General features: G+C 38.4%; 1 non-coding gene across 1 annotated transcript; it reads right to left on the bottom strand.

The window, feature by feature from the left end:
- Nucleotides 1-4718: 4718 nt before the first annotated feature.
- On the bottom strand, nt 4719-4790 carry trnaa-ugc (transfer RNA alanine (anticodon UGC)). The gene has a single exon. It is a non-coding gene; the product is annotated as a tRNA-Ala (tRNA).
- Between the last annotated feature and the right edge of the window lie 1467 nt (nt 4791-6257).

Here is a 6257-nt window from a genome sequence, read left to right as displayed (position 1 = left end):
AAATACAGATCTTGACATAAAACCTGTAATAAACACAATGAAAACAGAAGTAAGATATGTTAAGAACAGGAATAAAAGTAAAGGTCAAATAAGATTGAGCATTTGGAAAATATATATTTTATATATATATGAATAATATAAGGGTCGAACGAGACTCCTCCGCGTTGAGAGGAACCAGTTGATGTGGCTCGGGCATCTGGTTCGGACGCCTACTGGACGCCTCCCTGGGGAGGTGTTCCGGGCATGTCCCACCGACGGGAGGCCCCGGGGACAACCCAGGACACGCTGGAGAGACTACGTCTCTCGGCTGGCCTGGGAACGCCTTGGGATTTCGTCGGAGGAGCTGGCTGAAGTGGCTGGGGAGAGGGAAGTCTGGGCTTCCCTGCTAAAGCTGCTGCCCCCGCGACCCGACGCCGGATAAGCGGTAGATGATGGATGGATGGATGAATAATATAAAATAACTACTTTTGTAGCATCTCACAGGCTGCGGAAGGTCCAACCGAAGGGAGCAAATGAGAAAAACATGCATGTGGCAAAAAAAAATTTAACATAAAAAAATTGAAAATAAAAAGTCTTTCAACTATGCATAAAGGTATGCTATCTTTTAAAAATATATATATATATTTATTAATTTTTTATTTTATTAATTTAAAAAAGTAGTGTGCTATATTTCAATATACGCGGTCTACCATCGTGTTTTCGATAAAAATATATGACGAACCAATAAAAAAAACTTGCAGTGGGCCACAAGTGGCCCCCGAGCCGGACTTTGACCTCCCTTGTGCTACAATCTTTAGTTGTATGCAAAATGGCCGCCTCCAAATTTCATCATTGGCAAAAAAAAAAAAGTATGAGCTTCATCAGACAGATTGCAACCAATCGACAAATCTTGACGAAGTGCAGCTGTAAAGCGAGTCACGCGAGGAAGAAGATCTCATATGAAAAAGTTGGGGTGGGATTTTTACTTTTCACTTTTATATCTGGGCTATTTCCTATTCAAAAAGAAGCCGTCGCTCACCTTGACTTGCAACAAGTGTTTTGTGTGCAGGTTGCAAAGTGCCATTTTGCATGTGAAAGCAAATGGCTCTTGAATAATCAAAAGCATTCGGAACCGTTCAGGTAACGACCACTTAGCGGCGTTTCCATTTGTTTCATATGATTCTGCAGCTGGCCCTCGTTATGCGACTGCGCCAATGAATCTGAAAGAAGACGAGTTGTCTGCTTGAGATTTGATCTACAGAGTAACAATGGCCGAGCTGCTCTATTGAGCGCGTCGTGAACGTTTGTTGTTTTTGCATATGCATACTTTTATGTGTGAGTGTTGCTCAGCAGGTGCGAGGTCGGGTTCTCCTCGCGGAAGGCCGTCAACGCTCCCACATGCAGTGCGAACCATCTCCACTCACACGTACCTTCAGTACAGTTTGTGTGTGTTTTCCGAATGGAGAGAGAGAGTGAAGAAACTGAAAAGGAAGTCTATAAAAGGAAAAGATGATTTAATGTCAACACATTATTGGCCCCTGGGAACGTTTGAAATGAATGGAAAATGCCATTAATCCCTTCCAGTCCCCCTAAAACACCAACGTGCCCGATTTGAAACCTTAATCTTACTTTAAAACCTTAACTCAGTCACTTCCAGCCTGAAGCAACCCCCTTCGCTCCCGGCTGTTTTACTGGATTTTGACTGATTTTGCAAGGCCCACAGAATATTCTGTTATTTTGCTATGAAGACATGGAACCTACCAAAATAAAGATTAGAGTCTCTCCTTTTATCAGCAAAAAAAAAGTATATTTGTATCTATTTCCGTTTTGCCGCAATTAGCATTGGAATATAGCTACGTTTCATCATTATTCACAAATCTGTTTAGAACTGTGGGTAAATTAGCTTTTTGCAACATGACCCTGGCTGATCTCTTATACTCTGCTGCCACCTGCTGGCTGTTTTTTGTAATAACTACCATTGCTTCAAGCATTCTCTTCTGTTCAGAGGCTGCATTAAAGCCTTCTGTATGCGCTAGCATTAAAAACGTATAAATACGTCTTTGGTAGCATGGCACTATTTTAAATAGAATGTATGTTTTAGGGCGCAAATAAGTTAATTTTATACAACAATCCTAGTTAGTTCAACCCTAATTTGAAACCCTAACCCAAAATAAGGATTTCAAACTATGGCTATGATTTCAATTTAGGGCTATAAAGTAAGCTTAGTGTAGTAGTAGTAGTTTTTAAAATGAGGGCTTTTAAACTAGGTTTAGGGTTTCAACAAAGGCTTCAAACAATGGTTGTGGGTTCAAATTAGTGTTTGAACGTGTTTAGGGTTTTGAAATAGGGTTTGGGTTCAAATCAGGGTTGAAAACGAGGCGTATGGTTTCAAATTAAATTTTCAAAGGGGGTTTCAGATTAGGGTATAAAATTAGGGTTTCAAACTCAGGGTAGGGTTTCAAATTATGCTTTTAAACAAGGTTTGGGGGTTTCAAATAAGAATTGAAAACGAGGGATGGGGTTTTAAAATAGTGTTCGGGTTTCAAACTATGGTTAATGTTTCAAATTAGAGTTTTAATCTGGGTGAAGGTTTCAAATTAGGGTTTTAAACTCGGGTTAGGGTTAGACAGATTAGAGATTAGGTTACAAATGCCACAGATGGAAGTTTTCCAAGTTGATATCCCTCAATTCCAGCAATATGCTCCTTCAACATCCCCTTTCAAGCTTCATAAATCCAGTGATTGCTTCGTTTTTTTTTTCTTGTCAGCGCGAGCACACTGCACTATTTTGTGCAAAGAGAACCTTTTTGAACAAAAAGTTTTTTTAACATGACAGAGTAAATATTGAGCAAACTTTTACAGCGCACACGAATGAACATATTTTTTTGTCAATACGTCCGTCGCCAGCAGATCATTAACGACACAAAGTCATGTTTGCTATTTGGCCGTCGTTCTGCCGCTTCACGGTGGTTATTGATTGTGTTGCATAAAAGCAATCATCGCAATTCAAACGTTGGCCTCAGAGGAACATCTTTTTAGGACGCGATGACAGTTATTTCTGTTGTGGATGTTTTGCAACGACAAAGTCATAATGATCTCGTATGTCCGCAGTATTCAATACTGTATATGCCGCCATTAAAGGTCATCTGCTGGTCAAGCTATTTATCACCAAACAAACAAACATGCCAACAAGCCCACCTGTGTGCAAATTGGGACAAAACGCTATCCGACCTCTTAACAATACTAATAATTTACCATTTTTTTAGCTAAAAAGAAGAGAAAAAAAAGGATATGTGTTCCTAACAAGTCTACGAAATAAAATGTGGTGTGCCTCAAGGTTCAATTCTAGGCCCTTTATTGTTCAAATTACATATGTTCCCACTTGATAATGTTATCAGGAGGAAGAGAGTGAATTTCCATTGTTATGCTGATGAAATGCAAAAGTTTATCTTGGTCCACTGGATTCTCTTTTTTTAACTTCATTTCAGAAGTTAAAGTGCTTTTAAAGTTGTTGTTTTTAAGCTAATGGCCTTGCGCTTTCTTATCTCTCTGAACTTCTTTTACCTTACAGTTTGAACCCTTGCGAGTTGTGACGTCCTCCGGCTCCAGCCTTTTGTCATTCCAAAAGTCAGGACACGGACAAGGTTGGTTTTAATAATGTGAAAACGAGAAGCAAGAAGTAGGTTGCCATGTACAACAAGTGCTTTATAAATAAAGTTTGATAGGACCAAATTATCTATTCTAAATTTGTAAGTAAGTTATGTCTGTGATTTCTAGCTTCTAATTAAAGCATGGGCTTTTTGGATTATTGGTTAGTACAAATATATATATATATATATATATGTTTAAAATTGTATTATATTTAATGAAAACAGTATCAAATTAAATGACCAATCTCTCAAAAATAAATAAATAATAATAATAACAATCTGCTATCTGGCGCCCCCGGGTGTTCGAATGGGGAATCGCAGCAACAGAAACAAATATGAAAGCAACCACAAGAGAGCAGCCCAACCCCAATAAATGACCGGTCGAGTTTTCAGGCAAACTGGTGTTGAGTTATGCATAATCATTGTTGGATACATATTTAACACGTGAAACACGATTTTTACAAGCAAACTCTTATACGTTTTGGTAATGCGAGATACTATATGTAAATAAATATAATCTTTATCCAAAGAGTTCATTTTGAAATTGTGTGACGTGGGCTTTATAAAAAATAAAAAAAGTAGATAGTGGCTATTTTCTTATTTGCAGCAAAAATATTATTTGCTACCACTCTGAAATATATAAACAATCATGACAGGTGAAACATAACATGTAGAATTTGGGTTAAAAAATAAATAAATCTTACTATTTTTATGGTTCAGCATCAGCTTTTCATGTGGCACAAAATGGCACATGATGTCAACAGGATGGCCATACCTGACCTTTGTATTGTGTAAGGGCACAACAACAACACAAAATTGTCTTCATAAATTAAATTTTTACGAACACGGCGTTTAATTTTGACAGTATGTTTAATATGAAATACTTATTAAGTTCGACAACCACCAATGTTTGATGTTGCATTTTGTTAATGAATTGCTCTCTGAGAGCTAAGAAACCCGCACGTCAATAAAATAAACTGTTTATTTTGCCTTCATTTTGTCAAACCTTTGCACTGGTCGTCTGGAGGATTTGATTAGCTTTGCTTGTTGCACCAAAATCGCGCGCTAACAACGAGTTCGGATCAAAATGTGGAGATGCCGGGGATTGAACCCGGGACCTCATACATGCAAAGCATGCGCTCTACCACTGAGCTACATCCCCGTGTGAACCAATCGTCGCCTGTATATGTATTTATATATCATACAGCTATCACCGACCAGCAGACAATAAATAAAATAGTTGTTGAAAACATTATATATATGAACATGGTGCAACTCCAAATTATTTAATGATCTAAAGTTTTCCATGTGCTCTCATACGCAACTTAATCAACTTTAACCTTCACCTTGCCTGTTGCTATTTTTAGGATGCAGGTCATACTTTGTCAGCAATATCCTTGCGGGTAGAGGACGGGCATTCATTCTTCAGCCACCTAACATTGCTGAAAGAAAAAATATCAGCAAATACGTTCAAATGGAGAATTTATAATATTTCTCTTGAGCGATTTCAGGGGAGCATGAATTAGAGCCCCCCCCCCCCCCCCACTCCCAAACATAACCTCGCTTTTGCAGTGTTTATCAACTGCCCCTTGCCAAGGACACCTCCCGGACCTGTCCGCTCAAGCCTTGTAGGGACTCCATGAAGGGATGCATCATGCATGGGGGGGCTTTGGGAGAGCTCTGAGCTGATATAAAGAAGGAAAGGAGAGAAGGTGGGGAAAAGCTAACGCATTCCCTCCCCCCTTCTTCTGTCTGCGAAATGAACTGCGAGGGAATCTCCCTGAATATGAAAGGGGGCGTGTTTGCTTTATATCAGCTCAGTTGTGTAATTTGGATGGAGGACAGGAAGCTATCAAGTGGCGTCTGTGCTGGCTAAGTATTATGTGTATTTAGGGGTTATCTTAGGACCACAAAGTGCAGTTGAGGATAACCTTTATAAACAAACTGGATGCAACGTGAGGCCGAGAGCAGTGCAGAGGGTCGATCTGCTAAAATGTCACCTGAGGGGAAAATCCAGCTGTAAAAGAACGAAAGCTTCAAAAATGTTTACCTTTGTGTGTCCTGTTTCATCAGTTATTGTTCCAGAGCTCATTCATTTCACACTCGGACTATAAACATCTGATAGAGTGGATATAAAAAGTCTACACACCCCTGTTCAAATGTCTGTTTGTTTTTTTGCTGTAAAAACAAAACAAAAAACAGAGACCAAGATAAATAATTTTAAATTCAAATGTTTATATCTTTTCAAGAGGGAAAGTAAAAAATAAACAACTGAAATAATGTGGTTGCATAAGTGTACACACCGCTTCACCAATCATTTAAACTCACAGAAATATGGTTGCATCATTGATGCAGTAATTTCATAATAATTCATAAAATTAAGCTAAAATTAAAAAGATGTACTCTACTGTAAAAACGAGCATGATATTGATTTGCGTTGAGGTCATTTTTCTGCCACTAGATGGCATAATTGCATTTGTAAGACAGTGACAGCTCAGTGCATTTTTCTTATCATATTAAGAGCTATCTAATCTTTAACATGAACTAACTTGTGAAATTCTGCACATTTTTAAAACTGTAAAATACAACTCGACCTCAGTCTCCACAAATATATGCATTTTTGTAAAAT

Source organism: Leptonotus elevatus, chromosome 2, assembly GCF_054856555.1.
Source record: "Leptonotus elevatus isolate MCC_2025b chromosome 2, RoL_Lele_1.0, whole genome shotgun sequence".
Taxonomy (NCBI): domain Eukaryota; kingdom Metazoa; phylum Chordata; class Actinopteri; order Syngnathiformes; family Syngnathidae; genus Leptonotus; species Leptonotus elevatus.
The sequence above is the reverse complement of the archived record's forward strand: the minus strand, read 5'-3'. Positions and strand labels throughout refer to the sequence as shown.